The sequence below is a fragment of the Stigmatopora argus genome, unplaced genomic scaffold, assembly GCF_051989625.1.
Source record: "Stigmatopora argus isolate UIUO_Sarg unplaced genomic scaffold, RoL_Sarg_1.0 HiC_scaffold_59, whole genome shotgun sequence".
Classification (NCBI taxonomy): domain Eukaryota; kingdom Metazoa; phylum Chordata; class Actinopteri; order Syngnathiformes; family Syngnathidae; genus Stigmatopora; species Stigmatopora argus.
This window is the reverse complement of record NW_027520073.1, coordinates 140001-167500: the sequence shown is the minus strand read 5'-3', so window position 1 is coordinate 167500 and position 27500 is coordinate 140001. Positions and strand designations below refer to the sequence as shown.

General features: G+C 44.9%; 1 long non-coding RNA gene across 2 annotated transcripts in view; it reads right to left on the bottom strand.

Annotated features, from left to right (window-relative positions):
* Positions 1-27500, bottom strand: part of LOC144070385 (uncharacterized) — a 73605-nt gene that overhangs the window by 27975 nt on the left and 18130 nt on the right. For both annotated transcript variants that reach the window (XR_013299249.1, XR_013299250.1), the window contains exon 2: positions 1641-2744. This is a non-coding gene — a long non-coding RNA (uncharacterized LOC144070385). The remainder of the gene's footprint in view (positions 1-1640; positions 2745-27500) is intronic.

The following is a 27500-nucleotide window of genomic DNA, read 5'->3' as shown; positions in this document are numbered from 1 at the left end:
GTCCGTGTGCCTGTTCCGGGTCAGGACCCACCCCGTGTTATCATTTATCCCTGAATAACACACCATTGTCGGATTGGTGTAGACGGTTACGACCGCCTTAGTGAGTTAACCACTCTCACTTGTCAAAATTTTTCTAAGTCCGTGTGCCTGTTCCGGGTCAGGACCCACCCCGTGTTATCATTTATCCCTGAATAACACACCATTGTCGGATTGGTGTAGACGGTTACGACCGCCTTAGTGAGTTCGCCACTCTCACTTGTCAAAATTTTTCTAAGTCCGTGTGCCTGTTCCGGGTCAGGACCCACCCCGTGTTATCATTTATCCCTGAATAGCACACCATTGTCGGATTGGTGTAGACGGTTACGACCGCCTTAGTGAGTTCACCACTCTCACTTGTCAAAATTTTTCTAAGTCCGTGTGCCTGTTCCGGGTCAGGACCCACCCCGTGTTATCATTTATCCCTGAATAGCACACCATTGTCGGATTGGTGTAGACGGTTACGACCGCCTTAGTGAGTTCGCCATTCTCACTTGTCAAAATTTTTCTAAGTCCGTGTGCCTGTTCCGGGTCAGGACCCACCCCGTGTTATCAGTTATCCCTGAATAGCACACCATCGTCGGACTGGTGTAGACGGTTACGACCGCCTTAGTGAGTTCGCCACTCTCACTTGTCAAAATTTTTCTAAGTCCGAGTGCCTGTTCCGGGTCAGGACCCACCCCGTGTTATCAGTTATCCCTGAATAGCACACCATCGTCGGACTGGTGTAGACGGTTACGACCGCCTTAGTGAGTTCGCCACTCTCACTTGTCGAAAATTTTCTAAGTCCCTTCACACTTAGAAAAAATTCGTTAAAATCAGGAGGACCACCCTCGGACACCCCAACACCTTGCAAACGTTGTCCGAACATAGGGTGATCTACCTGGACCCCGGGAGAGCGGAGGGTCGGTTCGCAGCCTGGAGCTCACATTCAAAATTTTTCTCTCCCTATAATCTTGCCGAAGGGTTTCTGCAGACCACCGGATTTTGCATGAGTAGGTGAGTTATATCCCCTTACATTTGGTAGACCCAAATTCGCTCTCCTGGTAGACCCAAGTTATATTATGGGGTAGACCCAGTTTCGAGCATGGGGTAGACCCACGTGAATGCCCTGGTAGACCCAAATCATGCGAGCACCATAAAAATCAGCGGGGTTTTTCCTCGAGCCTATCCGAGGATAGGCTCACATGAGCGGATATGGGTTTGTAATGGCTCGCTGAAAATCACGAGCTCCAGAGATTTTTCTCTGAAAATTTTTCTAAGTGTGAGCACCACACACATCAACGGTGTTTTCCCTCGAGCCTATCCGAGGATAGGCTCACGAGGGCGGATATGGGTTTGTATTGCCTCGCTGAAAGCCTGAGCTCCAGAAATTTTTCTAAGTGTGAGCACCACACACATCAACGGTGTTTTCCAACATGCCTATCCGAGGATAGTGACACATGAGCGGATTGGGTTGGCTGATGCCCCGCTGAAAACCTGAGCTCCAGAAATTTTTCTAAGTGTGAGCACCACACACTTCAACGGTCTTTTTCACAGTGCATGTCCGAGGATAGTGACACATGAGCGGATTGGGCTGGCTGATGCCCCGCTGAATTTCTGACCTCCAGAAATTTTTCTAAGTGTGAGCACCACACACTTCGGCGGGGTTTTTCCCCGAGCCTATCCGAGGATAGGCTCACATGAGCGGATATGGGTTTGGAATGGCTCGCTGAAATCCTGAGCTCCAGAGATTTTTCTCAGAAAATTTTTCTAAGTGTGAGCACCACACACATCAACGGGGTTTTCCAACATGCCTGTCCGAGGATAGTGACACATGAGCGGATTGGGTCGGCTGATGCCCCGCTGAAAACCTGAGCTCCAGAAATTTTTCTAAGTGTGAGCACCACACACTTCAACGGTCTTTTTCACAGTGCATGTCCGAGGATAGTGACACATGAGCGGATTGGGCTGGCTGATGCCCCGCTGAATTTCTGACCTCCAGAAATTTTTCTAAGTGTGAGCACCACACATTTCGGCGGGGTTTTTCCCCGAGCCTATCCGAGGATAGGCTCACATGAGCGGATATGGGTTTGGAATTGCTCGCTGAAATCCTGAGCTCCAGAGATTTTTCTCAAATTTTTTCTAAGTGTGAGCACCACACACATCAACGGTGTTTTCCAACATGCCTGTCCGAGGATAGTGACACATGAGCGGATTGGGTCGGCTGATGCCCCGCTGAAATCCTGAGCTCCAGAATTTTTTCTAAGTGTGAGCACCACACACATCAACGGTGTTTTCCAACATGCCTATCCGAGGATAGTGACACGTGAGCGGATTGGGTCGGCTGATGCCCCGCTGAAATCCTGAGCTCCAGAATTTTTTCTAAGTGTGAGCACCACACACATCAACGGTGTTTCCCTCGAGCCTATCCGACGATAGGCTCACAAGGGCGGATATGGGTTTGTTTTGCCCCGCTGAAATTCTGAGCTCCAGAATTTTTTCTAAGTGTGAGCACCACACACATCAACGGTGTTTCCCTCGAGCCTATCCGACGATAGGCTCACAAGGGCGGATATGGGTTTGTAATGTCTCGCTGAAATCCTGAGCTCCAGAAATTTTTCTAAGTGTGAGCACCACACACATCAACGGTGTTTTCCAACATGCCTGTCCGAGGATAGTGACACATGAGCGGATTGGGTCGGCTGATGCCCCGCTGAAATCCTGAGCTCCAGAAATTTTTCTAAGTGTGAGCACCACACACTTCGGCGGGGTTTTTCCCCGAGCCTATCCGAGGATATGCTCACATGAGCGGATATGGGTTGCTGAAGCTCCCGCTGAGTTCCCGAGCTCCAGAAATTTTTCTAAGTGTGAGCACCACACACATCAACGGTCTTTTCCCCCGAGCCTATCCGAAGATAGGCTCACATGAGCGGATATGGGTTGCTGAAGCTCCCGCTGAGTTCCCGAGCTCCAGAAATTTTTCTAAGTGTGAGCACCACACACATCAACGGTCTTTTCCCCCGAGCCTATCCGAAGATAGGCTCACATGAGCGGATATGGGTTGCTGAAGCTCCCGCTGAGTTCCCGAGCTCCAGAAATTTTTCTAAGTGTGAGCACCACACACATCAACGGTCTTTTCCCCTGAGCCTATCCGAAGATAGGCTCACATGAGCGGATATGGGTTGCTGAAGCTCCCGCTGAGTTCCCGAGCTCCAGAATTTTTTCTAAGTGTGAGCACCACACACATCAACGGTCTTTTTCACGGTGCATGTCCGAGGATAGTGACACATGAGCGGATTGAGCTGGCTGATGCTCCGCTGAATTTCTGAGCTCCAGAAATTTTTCTAAGTGTGAGCACCACACACATCAACGGTCTTTTCCACCGAGCATATCCGAAGATAGGCTCACATGAGCGGATATGGGTTGCTGAAGCCCCCGCTGAGTTCCCGAGCTCCAGAAATTTTTCTAAGTGTGAGCACCACACACATCAACGGTGTTTTCCAACATGCCTGTCCGAGGATAGTGACACATGGGCGGATTGAGCAAGCTGATGCTCCGCTGAATTTCTGACCTCCAGAAATTTTTCTAAGTGTGAGCACCACACACATCAACGGTCTTTTCCCCCGAGCCTATCCGAAGATAGGCTCACATGAGCGGATATGGGTTGCCAAAGCCTCGCAAGTGTGAGCACCACACACATCAACGGTGTTTCCCTCGAGCCTATCCGACGATAGGCTCACAAGGGCGGATATGGGTTTGTTATGCCCCGCTGAAATTTCGAGCTCCAGAAATTTTTCCAAGTGTGAGCACCACACACATCTGCGGGGTCTTATCACGAGCTTATCCGAGGATAGTGACACACGAGCGGATATGGATTTTTCTAAGCCCCTTCACACTTAGAAAAAATCCGCTTAAAAAACACGAAAATTTTTCTAAGTCCCGTAGGACTTAGAAAAAAAATCGTTAAAAATCAGGAGGACCACCCTCGGACACCCCAACACCTTGCCAACGTTGTCCGAACATAGGGTGATCTACCTGGACCCCGGGAGAGGTTAGGGTCGGTTCGCAGCCCGGAGCTCACCTTCAAAAATTTCCTCTCCCTATATACTTGCCGAAGGCTTTTTGCAGACCACCGGATTTTGCACGAGTAGGCAAATTATATCCCACCGGTCTTCACGGGCATCTGAGGACTTTCTCCCCGGGAATAGTGCTTCTTGGGCGGATATTATCGACAGATATCAGGTTTCATCGTCGAGCTCCATATATTTTTCGAGTTTCGGCACTTTGAAATTCGGCGGGGGTTCGCCCCGAGTCGATCCGAGAATAGTGCACCGTGAGCGGATTGGGTTGGCTGATGCCCCGCTGAAATCCTGAGCTCCAGAATTTTTTCTAAGTGTGAGCACCACACACATCAACGGTGTTTCCCTCGAGCCTTATCCGACGATAGGCTCACAAGGGCGGATATGGGTTTGTAATGTCTCGCTGAAAGCCTGAGCTCCAGATTTTTTTCTAAGTGTGAGCACCACACACTTCAACGGGCTTTTTCACAGTGCATGTCCGAGGATAGTGACACATGAGCGGATTGAGCTGGCTGATGCCCCGCTGAATTTCTGACCTCCAGAAATTTTTCTAAGTCCGAGCTCCACACACATCAACGGTGTTTTTCACAGTGCATGTCCGAGGATAGTGACACATGAGCGGATTGGGTTGGCTGATGCCCCGCTGAATTTCTGAGCTCCAGAAATTTTTCTAAGTCCGAGCTCCACACACATTAACGGTGTTTTTCACAGTGCATGTCCGAGGATAGTGACACATGAGCGGATTGGGTTGGCTGATGCCCCGCTGAATTTCTGAGCTCCAGAAATTTTTCTAAGTCCGAGCTCCACACACATCAACGGTGTTTTTCACAGTGCATGTCCGAGGATAGTGACACATGAGCGGATTGAGCTGGCTGATGCCCCGCTGAATTTCTGACCTCCAGAAATTTTTCTAAGTCCGAGCTCCACACACATCAACGGTGTTTTTCACAGTGCTTGTCCGAGGATAGTGACACATGAGCGGATTGAGCTGGCTGATGCCCCGCTGAATTTCTGAGCTCCAGAAATTTTTCTAAGTCCGAGCTCCATACACATCAACGGTGTTTTTCACAGTGCTTGTCCGAGGATAGTGACACATGAGCGGATTGAGCTGGCTGATGCCCCGCTGAATTTCTGAGCTCCAGAAATTTTTCTAAGTCCGAGCTCCACACACATCAACGGTGTTTTTCACAGTGCTTGTCCGAGGATAGTGACACATGAGCGGATTGAGCTGGCTGATGCCCCGCTGAATTTCTGAGCTCCAGAAATTTTTCTAAGTGTGAGCACCACACACTTCAACGGGCTTTTTCACAGTGCATGTCCGAGGATAGTGACACATGAGCGGATTGAGCTGGCTGATGCCCCGCTGAATTTCTGAGCTCCAGAAATTTTTCTAAGTCCGAGCTCCACACACATCAACGGTGTTTTTCACAGTGCATGTCCGAGGATAGTGACACATGAGCGGATTGAGCTGGATGATGCCCCGCTGAATTTCTGAGCTCCAGAAATTTTTCTAAGTGTGAGCACCACACACTTCAACGGTCTTTTTCACAGTGCATGTCCGAGGATAGTGACACATGAGCGGATTGAGCTGGCTGATGCCCCGCTGAATTTCTGAGCTCCGGAAATTTTTCTAAGTCCGAGCTCCACACACATCAACGGTGTTTTTCACAGTGCATGTCCGAGGATAGTGACACATGAGCGGATATGGGTTGCTGAAGCCCCCGCTGAGTTCCCGAGCTCCAGAAATTTTTCAAAGTGTGAGCACCACACACATCAACGGTGTTTCCCTCGAGCCTATCCGACGATAGGCTCACAAGGGCGGATATGGGTTTGTTTTGCCCCGCTGAAATTTCGAGCTCCAGAAATTTTTCCAAGTGTGAGCACCACACACATCTGCGGGGTCTTATCACGAGCTTATCCGAGGATAGTGACACACGAGCGGATATGGATTTTTCTAAGCCCCTTCACACTTAGAAAAAATCCGCTTAAATTTTCCGAAAATTTTTCTAAGTCCCGCAGGACTTAGAAAAAAATTCGTAAAAAATCAGGAGGACCACCCTCGGACACCCCAACACCTTGCCAACGTTGTCCGAACATAGGGTGATCTACCTGGACCCCGGGAGAGGTCAGGGTCGGTTCGCAGCCCGGAGCTCACCTTCAAAAATTTCCTCTCCCTATATACTTGCCGAAGGCTTTTTGCAGACCACCGGATTTTGCACGAGTAGGCAAATCATATCCCACAGGTCTTCACGGGCATCGGAGGACTTTCTCCCCGGGAATAGTGCTTCGTGGGCGGATATTATCGACAGATACCAGGTTTCATCGTCGAGCTCCGTATATTTTTCGAGTTTCAGCACTTTTAAAATCGGCGGGGGTTCGCCCTGAGTCAATCCGAGAATAGTGCACCGTGAGCGGATTGGGTCGGCTGATGCCCCGCTGAATTTCTGAGCTCCAGAAATTTTTCTAAGTCCGAGCCCCACACACTTCAACGGTGTTTTTCACAGTGCATGTCCGAGGATAGTGACACATGAGCGGATTGGGTTGGCTGATGCCCCGCTGAATTTCTGAGCTCCAGAAATTTTTCTAAGTCCGAGCTCCACACACATCAACGGTGTTTTTCACAGTGCATGTCCGAGGATAGTGACACATGAGCGGATTGGGTTGGCTGATGCCCCGCTGAATTTCTGACCTCCAGAAATTTTTCTAAGTCCGAGCTCCACACACATCAACGGTGTTTTTCACAGTGCTTGTCCGAGGATAGTGACACATGAGCGGATTGAGCTGGCTGATGCCCCGCTGAATTTCTGACCTCCAGAAATTTTTCTAAGTCCGAGCTCCACACACTTCAACGGTGTTTTTCACAGTGCTTGTCCGAGGATAGTGACACATGAGCGGATTGAGCTGGCTGATGCCCCGCTGAATTTCTGACCTCCAGAAATTTTTCTAAGTCCGAGCTCCACACACATCAACGGTGTTTTTCACAGTGCTTGTCCGAGGATAGTGACACATGAGCGGATTGGGTTGGCTGATGCCCCGCTGAATTTCTGAGCTCCAGAAATTTTTCTAAGTCCGAGCTCCACACACATCAACGGTGTTTTTCACAGTGCTTGTCCGAGGATAGTGACACATGAGCGGATTGAGCTGGCTGATGCCCCGCTGAATTTCTGACCTCCAGAAATTTTTCTAAGTCCGAGCTCCACACACTTCAACGGTCTTTTTCACAGTGCATGTCCGAGGATAGTGACACATGAGCGGATTGGGTTGGCTGATGCCCCGCTGAATTTCTGAGCTCCAGAAATTTTTCTAAGTCCGAGCTCCACACACTTCAACGGTGTTTTTCACAGTGCATGTCCGAGGATAGTGACACATGAGCGGATTGAGCTGGCTGATGCCCCGCTGAATTTCTGACCTCCAGAAATTTTTCTAAGTCCGAGCTCCACACACTTCAACGGTCTTTTTCACAGTGCATGTCCGAGGATAGTGACACATGAGCGGATTGGGCTGGCTGATGCCCCGCTGAATTTCTGAGCTCCAGAAATTTTTCTAAGTGTGAGCACCACACACTTCAACGGTCTTTTTCACAGTGCATGTCCGAGGATAGTGACACATGAGCGGATTGGGTTGGCTGATGCCCCGCTGAATTTCTGAGCTCCAGAAATTTTTCTAAGTCCGAGCTCCACACACTTCAACGGTGTTTTTCACAGTGCTTGTCCGAGGATAGTGACACATGAGCGGATTGAGCTGGCTGATGCCCCGCTGAATTTCTGACCTCCAGAAATTTTTCTAAGTCCGAGCTCCACACACATCAACGGTGTTTTTCACAGTGCATGTCCGAGGATAGTGACACATGAGCGGATTGAGCTGGCTGACGCCCCGCTGAATTTCTGAGCTCCAGAAATTTTTCTAAGTGTGAGCACCACACACTTCAACGGTCTTTTTCACAGTGCATGTCCGAGGATAGTGACACATGAGCGGATTGAGCTGGCTGACGCCCCGCTGAATTTCTGAGCTCCAGAAATTTTTCTAAGTGTGAGCACCACACACTTCAACGGTCTTTTTCACAGTGCATGTCCGAGGATAGTGACACATGAGCGGATTGAGCTGGCTGATGCCCCGCTGAATTTCTGACCTCCAGAAATTTTTCTAAGTGTGAGCACCACACACTTCAACGGTCTTTTTCACAGTGCATGTCCGAGGATAGTGACACATGACCGGATTGAGCTGGCTGATGCCCCGCTGAATTTCTGAGCTCCAGAAATTTTTCTAAGTGTGAGCACCACACACTTCAACGGTCTTTTTCACAGTGCATGTCCGAGGATAGTGACACATGAGCGGATTGAGCTGGCTGATGCCCCGCTGAATTTCTGAGCTCCAGAAATTTTTCTAAGTCCGAGCTCCACACACATCAACGGTCTTTTTCACAGTGCATGTCCGAGGATAGTGACACATGAGCGGATATGGGTTGCTGAAGCCCCCGCTGAGTTCCCGAGCTCCAGAAATTTTTCAAAGTGTGAGCACCACACACATCAACGGTGTTTCCCTCGAGCCTATCCGACGATAGGCTCACAAGGGCGGATATGGGTTTGTTTTGCCCCGCTGAAATTTCGAGCTCCAGAAATTTTTCCAAGTGTGAGCACCACACACATCTGCGGGGTCTTATCACGAGCTTATCCGAGGATAGTGACACACGAGCGGATATGGATTTTTCTAAGCCCCTTCACACTTAGAAAAAATCCGCTTAAATTTTCCGAAAATTTTTCTAAGTCCCGTAGGACTTAGAAAAAAAATCGTTAAAAATCAGGAGGACCACCCTCGGACACCCCAACACCTTGCCAACGTTGTCCGAACATAGGGTGATCTACCTGGACCCCGGGAGAGGTCAGGGTCGGTTCGCAGCCCGGAGCTCACATTCAAAAATTTCCTCTCCCTATATACTTGCCGAAGGCTTTTTGCAGACCACCGGATTTTGCACGAGTAGGCAAATCATATCCCACCGGTCTTCACGGGCATCCGAGGACTTTCTCCCCGGGAATAGTGCTTCGTGGGCGGATATTATCGACAGATACCAGGTTTCATCGTCGAGCTCCGTATATTTTTCGAGTTTCAGCACTTTTAAAATCGGCGGGGATTCGCCCCGAGTCAATCCGAGAATAGTGCACCGTGAGCGGATTGGGTCGGCTGATGCCCCGCTGAATTTCTGAGCTCCAGAAATTTTTCTAAGTCCGAGCTCCACACACATCAACGGTGTTTTTCACAGTGCATGTCCGAGGATAGTGACACATGAGCGGATTGAGCTGGCTGATGCCCCGCTGAATTTCTGAGCTCCAGAAATTTTTCTAAGTCCGAGCTCCACACACATCAACGGTGTTTTTCACAGTGCATGTCCGAGGATAGTGACACATGAGCGGATTGGGTTGGCTGATGCCCCGCTGAATTTCTGAGCTCCAGAAATTTTTCTAAGTCCGAGCTCCACACACATCAACGGTGTTTTTCACAGTGCATGTCCGAGGATAGTGACACATGAGCGGATTTGGTTGGCTGATGCCCCGCTGAATCTCTGACCTCCAGAAATTTTTCTAAGTCCGAGCTCCACACACATCAACGGTGTTTTTCACAGTGCATGTCCGAGGATAGTGACACATGAGCGGATTGAGCTGGCTGATGCCCCGCTGAATTTCTGAGCTCCAGAAATTTTTCTAAGTCCGAGCTCCACAAACATCAACGGTGTTTTTCACAGTGCTTGTCCGAGGATAGTGACACATGAGCGGATTGAGCTGGCTGATGCCCCGCTGAATTTCTGAGCTCCAGAAATTTTTCTAAGTCCGAGCTCCACAAACATCAACGGTGTTTTTCACAGTGCATATCCGAAGATAGTGACACATGAGCGGATTGGGTTGGCTGATGCCCCGCTGAATTTCTGAGCTCCAGAAATTTTTCTAAGTCCGAGCTCCACACACTTCAACGGTGTTTTTCACAGTGCATGTCCGAGGATAGTGACACATGAGCGGATTGAGCTGGCTGATGCCCCGCTGAATTTCTGACCTCCAGAAATTTTTCCAAGTCCGAGCTCCACACACTTCAACGGTGTTTTTCACAGTGCTTGTCCGAGGATAGTGACACATGAGCGGATTGAGCTGGCTGATGCCCCGCTGAATTTCTGACCTCCAGAAATTTTTCTAAGTCCGAGCTCCACACACATCAACGGTGTTTTTCACAGTGCATGTCCGAGGATAGTGACACATGAGCGGATTGGGTTGGCTGATGCCCCGCTGAATTTCTGAGCTCCAGAAATTTTTCTAAGTCCGAGCTCCACACACATCAACGGTGTTTTTCACAGTGCATGTCCGAGGATAGTGACACATGAGCGGATTGGGTTGGCTGATGCCCCGCTGAATTTCTGAGCTCCAGAAATTTTTCTAAGTCCGAGCTCCACACACATCAACGGTGTTTTTCACAGTGCATGTCCGAGGATAGTGACACATGAGCGGATTGAGCTGGCTGGTGCCCCGCTGAATTTCTGACCTCCAGAAATTTTTCTAAGTGTGAGCACCACACACTTCAACGGTGTTTTTCACAGTGCATGTCCGAGGATAGTGACACATGAGCGGATTGAGCTGGCTGATGCCCCGCTGAATTTCTGAGCTCCAGAATTTTTTCTAAGTGTGAGCACCACACACTTCAACGGTCTTTTTCACAGTGCATGTCCGAGGATAGTGACACATGAGCGGATTGAGCTGGCTGATGCCCCGCTGAATTTCTGACCTCCAGAAATTTTTCTAAGTCCGAGCTCCACAAACATCAACGGTGTTTTTCACAGTGCATATCCGAAGATAGTGACACATGAGCGGATTGGGTTGGCTGATGCCCCGCTGAATTTCTGAGCTCCAGAAATTTTTCTAAGTCCGAGCTCCACACACTTCAACGGTGTTTTTCACAGTGCATGTCCGAGGATAGTGACACATGAGCGGATTGAGCTGGCTGATGCCCCGCTGAATTTCTGAGCTCCAGAAATTTTTCTAAGTCCGAGCTCCACACACTTCAACGGTGTTTTTCACAGTGCTTGTCCGAGGATAGTGACACATGAGCGGATTGGGTTGGCTGATGCCCCGCTAAATTTCTGACCTCCAGAAATTTTTCTAAGTCCGAGCTCCACACACTTCAACGGTGTTTTTCAAAGTGCTTGTCCGAGGATAGTGACACATGAGCGGATTGAGCTGGCTGATGCCCCGCTGAATTTCTGACCTCCAGAAATTTTTCTAAGTCCGAGCTCCACACACATCAACGGTGTTTTTCACAGTGCATGTCCGAGGATAGTGACACATGAGCGGATTGAGCTGGCTGATGCCCCGCTGAATTTCTGAGCTCCAGAAATTTTTCTAAGTCCGAGCTCCACACACATCAACGGTGTTTTTCACAGTGCTTGTCCGAGGATAGTGACACATGAGCGGATTGAGCTGGCTGATGCCCCGCTGAATTTCTGACCTCCAGAAATTTTTCTAAGTCCGAGCTCCATACACATCAACGGTGTTTTTCACAGTGCTTGTCCGAGGATAGTGACACATGAGCGGATTGAGCTGGCTGATGCCCCGCTGAATTTCTGAGCTCCAGAAATTTTTCTAAGTCCGAGCTCCACACACTTCAACGGTGTTTTTCACAGTGCTTGTCCGAGGATAGTGACACATGAGCGGATTGAGCTGGCTGATGCCCCGCTGAATTTCTGACCTCCAGAAATTTTTCTAAGTCCGAGCTCCATACACATCAACGGTGTTTTTCACAGTGCTTGTCCGAGGATAGTGACACATGAGCGGATTGAGCTGGCTGATGCCCCGCTGAATTTCTGAGCTCCAGAAATTTTTCTAAGTCCGAGCTCCACACACATCAACGGTGTTTTTCACAGTGCTTGTCCGAGGATAGTGACACATGAGCGGATTGAGCTGGCTGATGCCCCGCTGAATTTCTGACCTCCAGAAATTTTTCTAAGTCCGAGCTCCATACACATCAACGGTGTTTTTCACAGTGCTTGTCCGAGGATAGTGACACATGAGCGGATTGAGCTGGCTGATGCCCCGCTGAATTTCTGAGCTCCAGAAATTTTTCTAAGTCCGAGCTCCACACACTTCAACGGTGTTTTTCACAGTGCTTGTCCGAGGATAGTGACACATGAGCGGATTGAGCTGGCTGATGCCCCGCTGAATTTCTGACCTCCAGAAATTTTTCTAAGTCCGAGCTCCATACACATCAACGGTGTTTTTCACAGTGCTTGTCCGAGGATAGTGACACATGAGCGGATTGAGCTGGCTGATGCCCCGCTGAATTTCTGAGCTCCAGAAATTTTTCTAAGTCCGAGCTCCACACACATCAACGGTGTTTTTCACAGTGCTTGTCCGAGGATAGTGACACATGAGCGGATTGAGCTGGCTGATGCCCCGCTGAATTTCTGACCTCCAGAAATTTTTCTAAGTCCGAGCTCCACACACATCAACGGTGTTTTTCACAGTGCTTGTCCGAGGATAGTGACACATGAGCGGATTGAGCTGGCTGATGCCCCGCTGAATTTCTGAGCTCCAGAAATTTTTCTAAGTCCGAGCTCCACACACATCAACGGTGTTTTTCACAGTGCTTGTCCGAGGATAGTGACACATGAGCGGATTGAGCTGGCTGATGCCCCGCTGAATTTCTGACCTCCAGAAATTTTTCTAAGTCCGAGCTCCACACACATCAACGGTGTTTTTCACAGTGCTTGTCCGAGGATAGTGACACATGAGCGGATTGAGCTGGCTGATGCCCCGCTGAATTTCTGACCTCCAGAAATTTTTCTAAGTCCGAGCTCCACACACATCAACGGTGTTTTTCACAGTGCTTGTCCGAGGATAGTGACACATAAGCGGATTGGGTTGGCTGATGCCCCGCTGAATTTCTGAGCTCCAGAAATTTTTCTAAGTCCGAGCTCCACACACATCAACGGTGTTTTTCACAGTGCTTGTCCGAGGGTAGTGACACATGAGCGGATTGGGTTGGCTGATGCCCCGCTGAATTTCTGAGCTCCAGAAATTTTTCTAAGTCCGAGCTCCACACACTTCAACGGTGTTTTTCACAGTGCTTGTCCGAGGATAGTGACACATGAGCGGATTGGGTTGGCTGATGCCCCGCTGAATTTCTGACCTCCAGAAATTTTTCTAAGTCCGAGCTCCACAAACATCAACGGTGTTTTTCACAGTGCATATCCGAAGATAGTGACACATGAGCGGATTGGGTTGGCTGATGCCCCGCTGAATTTCTGAGCTCCAGAAATTTTTCCAAGTCCGAGCTCCACACACTTCAACGGTGTTTTTCACAGTGCTTGTCCGAGGATAGTGACACATGAGCGGATTGGGCTGGCTGACCCCCCGCTGAATTTCTGAGCTCCATGAAATTTTTGATTTTTGAGCACCACAAAAATCGGCGGGGTTTTCCCTCGAGCCTATCCGAGAATAGTGCTCCATGGGCGGATACGGGTTGGCTGACGCCCCGCTGAAATTTCGAGCTCCAGAAATTTTTCAAAGTGTGAGCACCACACACATCAACGGTCTTTTTCACAGTGCATGTCCGAGAATAGTGACACATGAGCGGATATGGATTTTTCTAAGCCCCTTCACACTTAGAAAAAATCCGCTTAAATTTTCCGAAAATTTTTCTAAGTCCCGCAGGACTTAGAAAAAAATTCGTAAAAAATCAGGAGAACCACCCACGGACATCCCAACACTTTGCCAACGTTGTCCGAACATTAGGTGATCCACCTGGACCCCGGGAGAGGTCAGGGTCGGTTCGCAGCCTGGAGCTCACTTTCAAACATTTCCTCTCCCTATATACTTGCCGAAGGGTTTCTGCAGACCACCGGATTTTGCACGAGTAGGTGAGTTATATCCCCCTAACATTGGTAGACCCAAATTCGCTCTCCTGGTAGACCCAAGTTATATTATGGGGTAGACCCAGTTTCGAGCATGGGGTAGACCCAGTTTCGAACATAGGGTAGACCCAACCGATCATTTTGAAAAATTTAATCCGAGATTTGGACACTATCTCTGGGCATTTTAACCATGTTCAACCCCTTTGGACTGACTTCCAGCTTTTTCCACCGATGATTGCTGGAATTTTTATCCGAGATTTGGACACTTTCTCTGGGCATTTTAACCATTTTCAACCCCTTTGGACAGACTTCCAGCTTTTTCCACCGATGATTGCTGGAATTTTTATCCGAGATTTGGACACTTTCTCTGGGCATTTTAACCATTTTCAACCCCTTTGGACAGACTTCCAGGTTTTTCCACCGATGATTGCTGGAATTTTTATCCGAGATTTGGACACTTTCTCTGGGCATTTTAACCATTTTCAACCCCTTTGGACAGACTTCCAGGTTTTTCTACCGATGATTGCTGGAATTTTTATCCGAGATTTGGACACTTTCTCTGGGCATTTTAACCATTTTCAACCCCTTTGGACAGACTTCCAGGTTTTTCCACCGATGATTGCTGGAATTTTTATCCGAGATTTGGACACTTTCTCTGGGCATTTTAACCATTTTCAACCCCTTTGGACAGACTTCCAGGTTTTTCTACCGATGATTGCTGGAATTTTTATCCGAGATTTGGACACTTTCTCTGGGCATTTTAACCATTTTCAACCCCTTTGGACAGACTTCCAGGTTTTTCCACCGATGATTGCTGGAATTTTTATCCGAGATTTGGACACTTTCTCTGGGCATTTTAACCATTTTCAACCCCTTTGGACAGACTTCCAGGTTTTTCCACCGATGATTGCTGGAATTTTTATCCGAGATTTGGACACTTTCTCTGGGCATTTTAACCATTTTCAACCCCTTTGGACAGACTTCCAGGTTTTTCCACCGATGATTGCTGGAATTTTTATCCGAGATTTGGACACTTTCTCTGGGCATTTTAACCATTTTCAACCCCTTTGGACAGACTTCCAGGTTTTTCTACCGATGATTGCTGGAATTTTTATCCGAGATTTGGACACTTTCTCTGGGCATTTTAACCATTTTCAACCCCTTTGGACAGACTTCCAGGTTTTTCCACCGATGATTGCTGGAATTTTTATCCGAGATTTGGACACTTTCTCTGGGCATTTTAACCATTTTCAACCCCTTTGGACAGACTTCCAGGTTTTTCCACCGATGATTGCTGGAATTTTTATCCGAGATTTGGACACTTTCTCTGGGCATTTTAACCATTTTCAACCCCTTTGGACAGACTTCCAGGTTTTTCCACCGATGATTGCTGGAATTTTTATCCGAGATTTGGACACTTTCTCTGGGCATTTTAACCATTTTCAACCCCTTTGGACAGACTTCCAGGTTTTTCCACCGATGATTGCTGGAATTTTTATCCGAGATTTGGACACTTTCTCTGGGCATTTTAACCATTTTCAACCCCTTTGGACAGACTTCCAGGTTTTTCTACCGATGATTGCTGGAATTTTTATCCGAGATTTGGACACTTTCTCTGGGCATTTTAACCATTTTCAACCCCTTTGGACAGACTTCCAGGTTTTTCCACCGATGATTGCTGGAATTTTTATCCGAGATTTGGACACTTTCTCTGGGCATTTTAACCATTTTCAACCCCTTTGGACAGACTTCCAGGTTTTTCCACCGATGATTGCTGGAATTTTTATCCGAGATTTGGACACTTTCTCTGGGCATTTTAACCATTTTCAACCCCTTTGGACAGACTTCCAGGTTTTTCCACCGATGATTGCTGGAATTTTTATCCGAGATTTGGACACTTTCTCTGGGCATTTTAACCATTTTCAACCCCTTTGGACAGACTTCCAGGTTTTTCTACCGATGATTGCTGGAATTTTTATCCGAGATTTGGACACTTTCTCTGGGCATTTTAACCATTTTCAACCCCTTTGGACAGACTTCCAGGTTTTTCCACCGATGATTGCTGGAATTTTTATCCGAGATTTGGACACTTTCTCTGGGCATTTTAACCATTTTCAACCCCTTTGGACAGACTTCCAGGTTTTTCCACCGATGATTGCTGGAATTTTTATCCGAGATTTGGACACTTTCTCTGGGCATTTTAACCATTTTCAACCCCTTTGGACAGACTTCCAGGTTTTTCCACCGATGATTGCTGGAATTTTTATCCGAGATTTGGACACTTTCTCTGGGCATTTTAACCATTTTCAACCCCTTTGGACAGACTTCCAGGTTTTTCCACCGATGATTCCTGGAAATTTCCCCCATGATTTGGACCTGTTTTGGGGGCATTTTAAACATTTTCGACCATTTTTGACATTTTTCCAACTTTTTAAAAAATGACTCGTGGTACTTTTAAACTTCATTTCTAACAGTTTTATGCACATTTTAACAATTTTCGACCATTTTTGACATTTTTCCAACTTTTTAAAAAATGACTCCTGGTAGTTTTAAACTTCATTTCTAACACTTTTATGCACAATTTAACCATTTTCGACCATTTTTGACATTTTTCCAACTTTTTATCAAATGACTCCTGGTAGTTTTAAAAATCATTTTGAACCGTTTTGTGCACATTTTAAGCATTTTCGACCATTTTTGACATTTTTTCAACTTTTTAACAAATGACTCCTGGTAAATTTAAACATCATTTTGAACAGTTTTGTGCACATTTTAACCATTTTCGACCATTTTTAACATTTTTCCAACTTTTTCACAGATGACACCCCATGCAATTACCCAGCATTTGGAACACCATTCTGGGCACGAAGACCGTTTTTAGCCACGTTCAACTTTTTTCCCAACTGTACCCCCCGATGACTCTAAATATCTTTCCCCGGCTTTTGGAACACTTATCTGGGCATTGTGACAGTTTTTACACACTTTTGTAAAACTTTGGTATTACGACTAGAAACTTGCCCGATGGAGAGTGGCTTTTCTCGGAGAGGGAAACTCCTAGTACCCGCTTGATTACTTTGAAACAATAGTCCCGGTTGGCCGGACTCATTTCTGCCGTCTCGCGGACAAACGGAGGTCTTACGTCAAAATACCGTTCCAGCACAAGAGAGTCATTTCACGGGTAGTTGAGCTCAAATTAAAGGGTAAAGTGTAACTTATCAGTTATATCCTCGTTTGTTATACAAGTGACCGTTTTTTGGGAAGCTTTTCCGGGGTGAAATTGACCCCCGAACCGACCTGCACTGCTCTAATACAAGTGCCCGTAATTGGGACACTATTTCTGGCTAAACATCACCCCAGGACGGCCCTGGAAAGACTAATTTTACACAAAATTGTGAATTATACATCTACCCACAAATGAGACACAATTCCTGGGTAAATAGACCAACCAGAACCACTCAGGACCAGTTCCAATACAAGCACTCGTTGTCATAAAAGTGCCCATTATAGGCACATTGATTGTGGCATAACTTTACTTCACAACCACCCTGGAAGATTATTTTATACAGAATGGTCAATATACATCTACCCTCATATGAGACAAAAATTCAGGTTAAATGGACCAACCAGAACCACCCAAGACCAGTTCCAATGCAACCACTATTTTTAACGCAATTTACCCCAATTTGGACACTATTTATGGCTTAACATCCCCCCAGAACATCCCTGGAAGACTAATTTTATACCAAATTGTCAATTATACATCTACCCACAAATGAGACACAATTCCTGGGTAAATAGACCAACCAGAACCACTCAGGACCAGTTCCAATACAAGCACTCGTTGTCATAAAAGTGCCCATTATAGGCACATTGATTGTGGCATAACTTTACTTCACAACCACCCTGGAAGATTATTTTATACAGAATGGTCAATATACATCTCCCCTCATATGAGACAAAAATTCAGGTTAAATGGACCAACCAGAACCACCCAAGACCAGTTCCAATGCAACCACTATTTTTAACGAAATTTACCCCAATTTGGGCACTTATTCTTGCCTAACATCCACCCAGAACATCCCTGGAAGATTATTTTATAGAAAATGGTCAATATACATCTCCCCTCATATGAGACAAAAATTCAGGGTAAATGGACCAACCAGAACCGCTCAGGACCAGTTCCAACACAAGCACTCGTTGTCATAAAAGTGCCCAAATTAGGCACATTGTTTGTGGCATAACTTTACTTCACAACCACCCTGGAAGATTATTTTATACAGAATGGTCAATATACATCTACCCTCATATGAGACAAAAATTCAGGGAAAATGGAAAAACCAGAACCACCCAAGACCAGTTCCAATGCAACCACTATTTTTAACGCAATTTACCCCAATTTGGACACTATTTATGGCTTAACATCCCCCCAGAACCTCCCTGGAAGATTAATTTATACAGAATGGTCAATATACAACTACCCTCATATGAGACAAAAATTCAGGCTAAATGGACCAACCAGAACCGCTCAGGACCAGTTCCAACACAAGCACTCGTTGTCATAAAAGTGCCCAAATTAGGCACACTGTTTGTGGCATAACTTTACTTCACAACTACCCTGGAAGATTATTTTATACAGAATGGTCAATATACATCTACCCTCATATGAGACAAAAATTCAGGTTAAATGGACCTACCTGAACCACCCAAGACCAGTTCCAATGCAACCACTATTTTTAACGCAATTTACCCCAATTTGGGCACTTATTCTTGCCTAACATCCACCCAGAACCTCCCTGGAAGATTATTTTATAGAAAATGGTCAATATACGTCTCCCCTCATATGAGACAAAAATTCAGGTTAAATGGACCAACCAGAACCACTCAGGACCAGTTCCAACACAAGCACTCGTTGTCATAAAAGTGCCCATATTAGGCACATTGATTGTGGCATAACTTTACTTCACAATTACCCTGGAAGATTATTTTATACAGAATGGTCAATATACATCTACCCTCATATGAGACAAAAATTCAGGGAAAATGGACCAACCAGAACCACCCAAGACCAGTTCCAATGCAACCACTATTTTTAACGCAATTTACCCCAATTTGGACACTATTTATGGCTTAACATCCCCCCAGAACCTCCCTGGAAGATTATTTTATAGAAAATGGTCAATATATATCTCCCCTCATATGAGACACAATTTCAGGGTAAATGGACCAACCAGAACCGCTCAGGACCAGTTCCAACACAAGCACTCGTTGTCATAAAAGTGCCCAAATTAGGCACACTGTTTGTGGCATAACTTTACTTCACAACTACCCTGGAAGATTATTTTATACAGAATTGTCAATATACATCTCCCCTCATATGAGACAAAAATTCAGGGAAAATGGACCAACCAGAACCACCCAAGACCAGTTCCAATGCAACCACTATTTTTAACGCAATTTACCCCAATTTGGACACTATTTATGGCTTAACATCCCCCCAGAACATCCCTGGAAGACTAATTTTACACAAAATGGTGAATTATACATCTACCCACAAATAAGACACCATTCCTGGGTAAATAGACCAGCCAGAACCACTCAGGACCAGTTCCAATACAAGCACTCGTTGTCATAAAAGTGCCCATATTAGGTACATTGATTGTGGCATAACTTTACTTCACAATTACCCTGGAAGATTATTTTATACAGAATGGTCAATATACATCTACCCTCATATGAGACAAAAATTCAGGTTAAATGGACCAACCAGAACCACCCAAGACCAGTTCCAATGCAACCACTATTTTTAACGCAATTTACCCCAATTTGGACACTATTTATGGCTTAACATCCCCCCAGAACCTCCCTGGAAGATTATTTTATAGAAAATGGTCAATATATATCTCCCCTCATATGAGACACAATTTCAGGGTAAATGGACCAACCAGAACCGCTCAGGACCAGTTCCAACACAAGCACTCGTTGTCATAAAAGTGCCCAAATTAGGCACACTGTTTGTGGCATAACTTTACTTCACAACTACCCTGGAAGATTATTTTATACAGAATTGTCAATATACATCTCCCCTCATATGAGACAAAAATTCAGGGAAAATGGACCAACCAGAACCACCCAAGACCAGTTCCAATGCAACCACTATTTTTAACGCAATTTACCCCAATTTGGACACTATTTATGGCTTAACATCCCCCCAGAACATCCCTGGAAGACTAATTTTACACAAAATGGTGAATTATACATCTACCCACAAATAAGACACCATTCCTGGGTAAATAGACCAGCCAGAACCACTCAGGACCAGTTCCAATACAAGCACTCGTTGTCATAAAAGTGCCCATATTAGGTACATTGATTGTGGCATAACTTTACTTCACAATTACCCTGGAAGATTATTTTATACAGAATGGTCAATATACATCTACCCTCATATGAGACAAAAATTCAGGTTAAATGGACCAACCAGAACCACCCAAGACCAGTTCCAATGCAACCACTATTTTTAACGCAATTTACCCCAATTTGGGCACTTATTCTTGCCTAACATCCACCCAGAACATCCCTGGAAGATTATTTTATAGAAAATGGTCAATATACATCTCCCCTCATATGAGACAAAAATTCAGGGTAAATGGACAAACCAGAACCACCCAGGACCAGTTCCAATACAAGCACCCGTTGTCATAAAAGTGCCCATATAAGGCACACTGTTTGTGGCATAACTTTACTTCACAACTACCCTGGGAGATTATTTTATACAGAATGGTCAATCTACATCTCCCCTCATATGAGACAAAAATTCAGGGAAAATGGACCAACCAGAACCACCCAAGACCAGTTCCAAGACAACCACTATTTTTAACGCAATTTACCCCAATTTGGGCACTTATTCTTGCCTAACATCCACCCAGAACCTCCCTGGAAGATTATTTTATAGAAAATGGTCAATAAACATCTCCCCTCATATGAGACACAATTTCAGGCTAAATGGACCAACCAGAACCACTCAGGACCAGTTCCAACACAAGCACTCGTTGTCATAAAAGTGCCCAAATTAGGCACACTGTTTAAGGCATAACTTTACTTCACAACTACCCTGGAAGATTATTTTATACAGAATGGTCAATATACATCTACCCTCATATGAGACAAAAATTCAGGTTAAATGGACCAACCAGAACCACCCAAGACCAGTTCCAATGCAACCACTATTCTTAACGAAAATTACCCCAATTTGGACACTATTTCTTGCCTAACATCCCCCCAGAACATCCCTGGAAGACTAATTTTATAAAAAATTGTCAATTATACATGCACCCACATTTTAGGCACTTTTTCCGGGGAAAATACCCCCCCAGAACCGAACTGGGCTACTTTTTATACAAACCAGTACGCACTGGGACGCTATGGAATCCGCAGAACTCTGCCACACTGTGGACAAACTGTGGTACTGCGACCGTTCAAGCTCCCGTAAGCCTATGCACTTTTAGCGTTTAAAATTACCTTTCTGGCTGAAAAGAAAAGCTTTTTACACACCCACTCTACTCTAATAAAGGTCCCCTTATTTTAGAAACTATTCCCGAGTGAAAATAAGCCCCCAGAAATAAGTCGACATGCTTTTTATACATGCACGTTGGTCTATTACAGTCAACCAGCATTTGGGACACTCTTCCTGGGTAAACTTTTGCACCAGAACCTCCCTAGAGCATTTATTTTGATACCAAATCGTCAATAATACATGCACCCAGAATTTATGCACTTTTTCCGGGGAAAATAACCCACCAGAACCGAAATATCCTCCTTTTTTATACAGACTTTGACGCACTGGGCCTGTATGTAACCCGAAAAACTCTGCCACACTGTGGACAAACTTTATTACTGCGACCGTTCAAAATCCCGTAAGCTTATGCACTTTTCCCGGTTAAAAACACCTTTTGGGCTGAAAAGAAACGCTTTTTACACACCCACTCTACTCTAATAAAGTTCCCCTTATTTTATAAACTATTCCTGAGTGAAAATAAGCCCCCAGAACGAAGTCGACATGCTTTTTATACATGCACGTTGGTCTATTACAGTCAACCCGCATTTGGGACACTCTTCCTGGGTAAACTGGAGCGTTTATTTTGACACCAAATGGTGTATAATACATGCACCCAGAATTTATGCACTTTTTCAGGGTAAAATAACCCCCCAGAACCGAAATATCCTGCTTTTTATACAGAATTTGACGCACTGGGCCGCCGCTATGGAACCCGCAGAACTCTGCCACATTGTGGACAATTTTTTTTACTGCAATTAGGGTCAAATTGCCGGGTCAAAAGTGTCATTTCTTCGGGTAAATCACCCTCCTGGGCCCGGTTTTAATGTTTAAAAAGGTCCAGTATTTGTATTAAAGATATAATATTTGTATTTGATCGATGAGTGCTGATTTAAAACCAAATTTAATGCATTTTTGGCACTTTTGAGAATGGTCGTATGTCGTCGTATTTGGTCGCGCCGACGTTTATAGCTGTCTTTCCCCCTGGAAAATCACCCCCAGTGCCCGCTAGTCATGTCTGATCAGCTCCAGTAAGCTCCAGTAATTGTATTTCACCCATAAGTGCTGATTTTAACCCATTTTAGTGAATTTTTGGACCTTTGGCGAATGGTCGTCGTCGCGCAGACCTTTATAGCTGTCTCCCCCCCGGGAAAATCACCCCCAGTGCCCGATATTAATGTGTGAAAAGCTTCAGTATTTGTATTTCATCGTTTAAAAACGATCACTCCGCTTTTGGAACACTTTTCTAGGGAATATTAACCATTTTCCGCACCTTAAGAGAGTCAGATCTACTCCCGCCGACCTTTATAGCTGTCTCCCCCCCCGAGAAAATCACCCCCAGAGCCCGGTAGTCATGTCTGAAAAGCCCCAGTAACTTCCAGTAATTCTAATTAATCATTAAATGCTGTTTTTAAAACTATTTACTACGATTTTGGAACACTTTTTCTGGGCATTACCTTGCTCCTTTTCGCCGTCTTGCGGACAAACTTTGGTACTGCAATCGGGCTCAAATTGCCGGGTCAAAAGTGCCATTTCCTCGGGTAAATCAACCTCATGGGCCAAGTTTTAATGTTTAAAAAGGTCCAGTATTTGTATTAAAGATATAGTATTTGTATTTCATCAATGAGTGCTGATTTAAAACCCATTTTAGTTCATTTTGGGCACTTTTGAGAATGGTCGTATGTCGTCGTATTTGGTCGCGTGCCGACGTTTATGGCTGTCTTTACCCAGGGGAAATCACCCCCAGTGCCTGGTAGTCATGTCTGATAAGCTCCAGTAAGCTCCAGTATTTTTTATTTCATCCATAAGTGCTGATTTTAACCCATTTTAGTGAATTTTTGGGCCTTTGGCGAACGGTCGTCGCGCCGACGTTTATGGCTGTCTTTTACCCAGGAAAATCACCCCCAGAGCCCAGTAGTCATGTCTGATAAGCTCCAGTAACTCTATTTCATCCATAAGTGCTGATTTTATTTCATTTTAGGCACTTTTGAGAATGGTCGTATGTCGTCGTATTTGGTCGCGTGCCGACGTTTATGGCTGTCTTTCCCCCTGGAAAATCACCCCAAGAGCCTGGTAGTCATGTCTGATAAGCTCCAGTAAGCTCCAGTAATTCTATTTCATCCATAAGTGCTGATTTTAACCCATTTTAGTGAAATTTTGGCACTTTCGCCAATGGTCGTCGTCGTCGCGCCGACCTTTATAGCTGTCTCCCCCCCCCGGGAAAATCACCCTCAGTGCCCGATATTAATGTGTGGAAAAGCTCCAGTATTTGTATTTCATGGTTTAAAAACCATCACTACGCTTTTGGAAACACTTTTCTGCACATTTTAACCATTTCCCGGTACCTTAAGAGAGTCATAGTTACTCCCGCCGTTTACCCGGCCTGGTTGATGGACCTTGCTCCTTTTCGCCGTCTGGCGGACAAACTTCAGTACTGCATTCGGGTCAGGTGCGGTCGACATTTCTTGCCGGCTTTTCAAGCACTTTGCCTGGGTTGATTTAAAACATTTTGCCCTGTTTATTTTTAACAAGTTTACCCACGTTTTACAAATCTTCTGCGGGCTTTAGATGCACTATTCCTGGGTTGATTAAAAAAAAATTGCCCTTATTATTTTTAACAAGTTTACCCACGTTTTACAAATCTTCTGCGGGCTTTAGATGCACTATTCCTGGGTTGATTTTAAACATGTTGCCCTTTATTTTTAACAAGTTTACCCACGTTTTTCAAAACTTTGTGCAAGCTTTAGATGCACTATTCCTGGGTTGATTTAAAACATTTTGCCCTTTTTATTTTAACAAGTTTACCCACGTTTTACAACTCTTCTGCGGGCTTTAGATGCACTATTCCTGGGTTGATTTTAAACATTTTGCCCTTTTTATTTTTAACAAGTTTACCCACGTTTTACAACTCTTCTGCGGGCTTTAGATGCACTATTCCTGGGTTGATTTTAAACATTTTGCCCTTTTTATTTTTAACAAGTTTACCCACGTTTTTCAAAACTTTGTGCGGGCTTTAGATGCACTATTCCTGGGTTGATTTTAAACATTTTGGCCTTTTTATTTTAACAAGTTTACCCACGTTTTTCAAAACTTTGTGCAAGCTTTAGATGCACTATTCCTGGGTTGATTTTAAACATTTTGCCCTTTTTATTTTAACAAGTTTACCCACGTTTTACAAATCTTCTGCGGGCTTTAGATGCACTATTCCTGGGTTGATTTAAAACATTTTGGCCTGTTTATTTTTAACAACTTTACCCATGTTTTACAAAACTTTCTGCGGGCTTTTCAAACACTTTTCCTGGGTTGATTTTTAACATTTTGGCCTGTTTATTTTTAACAACTTTACCCACGTTTTTCAAAACTTTGTGCGGGCTTTAGATGCACTATTCCTGGGTTGATTTAAAACATGTTGCCCTTTATTTTTAACAAGTTTACCCATGTTTTACAAAACTTTAAGGGGGCTTTTCAAACACTTTTCCTGGGTTGATTTTAAACATTTTGGCCTGTTTATTTAAAACAACTTTACCCATGTTTTTCAAAACTTTAAGGGGGTTTTTCCAAACACTTTTCCTGGGTTGATTTTAAACATTATGCCCATTTTATTTTTAACAAGTTTACCCATGTTTTACAAAACTTTAAGGGGGCTTTAAGAACGCTATTCCTGGGTACAATTTAAACATTTTCATCAGTATTTTGCAAAACTTTTACCCTGCTTTTCAAACACTTTTCCTGGGTTGATTGTAAACATTTTGCCCTTTTTATTTTTAACAAGTTTACCCATACTTTTCAAAACTTTAAGGGGGCTTTTCAAACACTTTTCCTGGGTTGATTTTAAACATTTTGCCCATTTTATTTTTAACAACTTTACCCATGTTTTTCAAAACTTTAAGGGGGCTTTTCAAACACTTTTCCTGGGTTGATTTTTAACATTTTGGCCTGTTTATTTAAAACAACTTTACCCATGTTTTTCAAAACTTTAAGGGGGTTTTTCCAAACACTTTTCCTGGGTTGATTTAAAACATGTTGCCCTTTATTTTTAACAAGTTTACCCATGTTTTACAAAACTTTAAGGGGGCTTTTCAAACACTTTTCCTGGGTTGATTTTAAACATTTTGGCCTGTTTATTTAAAACAACTTTACCCATGTTTTTCAAAACTTTAAGGGGGCTTTTCAAACACTTTTCCTGGGTTGATTTTAAACATTATGCCCATTTTATTTTTAACAAGTTTACCCATGTTTTACAAAACTTTAAGGGGGCTTTAAGAACGCTATTCCTGGGTACAATTTAAACATTTTCATCAGTATTTTGCAAAACTTTTACCCTGCTTTTCAAACACTTTTCCTGGGTTGATTGTAAACATTTTGCCCTTTTTATTTTTAACAAGTTTACCCATACTTTTCAAAACTTTAAGGGGGCTTTTCAAACACTTTTCCTGGGTTGATTTTAAACATTTTGCCCATTTTATTTTTAACAACTTTACCCATGTTTTTCAAAACTTTAAGGGGGCTTTTCAAACACTTTTCCTGGGTTGATTTTTAACATTTTGGCCTGTTTATTTAAAACAACTTTACCCATGTTTTTCAAAACTTTAAGGGGGTTTTTCCAAACACTTTTCCTGGGTTGATTTTAAACATTATGCCCATTTTATTTTTAACAAGTTTACCCATGTTTTACAAAACTTTAAGGGGGCTTTAAGAACGCTATTCCTGGGTACAATTTAAACATTTTCATCAGTATTTTGCAAAACTTTTACCCTGCTTTTCAAACACTTTTCCTGGGTTGATTTTTAACATTTTGAACTGTTTCATTTAAACAACTTCAATAATAATAATATATATAAAACAACCCCCCCCAAAAAATTTGAAAAAAAATTTCAGCGTTTTTTGCCCAAGTGTACAGCTCATCCTCCGGACAGCGGCAGCCTTAAACCCATCCTCCTTCAATAGGGCAAGAGGATGAGGTTAAGGCGACAACTGCTCGGAGGATGAGCTAAACACTTGGGCAGAAAACGCTGAGATGAGACACTATTGCTGGGTAAACACAACACCCAAACGGATCAGTTCTAACACACTTACCCGAATTTGAGACACTTTCCAGGGGGGAGGAAGCTCATACTACATGCCTCACATAAAGAAATAAAATAGATATATAAAATAACAAAAAAAAAAATTTGAAAAAAAATTTAGCGTTTTTTGCCCAAGTGTTTAGCTCATCCTCCAGGCAGGGGCCGCCTTAACTTCATCCTCCTGCCCGATTGCAGGATGAGGTTAAGGCGGCCCTTGCTCGGAAGATGAGCTAAACACTTGGGCAAAAAACGCTAAATTTTTTTTAATTTTTTTTTTCCCTCCAGCACCGGGACCGACTCATCCTACTACTCATGCCCGACCAACAGACACCATTCTCGGGCAACACAATCATGCCGTCCCGGTGGCTCAACCCCAGCACCGGGACCGACTCATCCTACTACTCATGCCCGATCAAGTGACACCATTCTCGGGCAACACAATCATGCCGTCCCGGTGGCTCAACCCCAGCACCGGGACCGACTCATCCTACTACTCATGCCCGATCAAGTGACACTTTTCTCGGGCAACCCAATCATGCCGTCCCGGTGGCTCAACCCCAGCACCGGGACCGACTCGTCCTCATCATCATGCCCGATCAAGTGACACCATTCTCGGGCAACACAATCATGCCGTCCCGGTGGCTCAACCCCAGCACCGGGACCGACTCATCCTACTACTCATGCCCGATCAAGTGACACTTTTCTCGGGCAACCCAATCATGCCGTCCCGGTGGCTCAACCCCAGCACCGGGACCGACTCGTCCTCATCATCATGCCCGATCAAGTGACACCATTCTCGGGCAACCCAATCATGCCGTCCCGGTGGCTCAACCCCAGCACCGGGACCGACTCGTCCTCATCATCATGCCCGATCAAGTGACACCATTCTCGGGCAACAC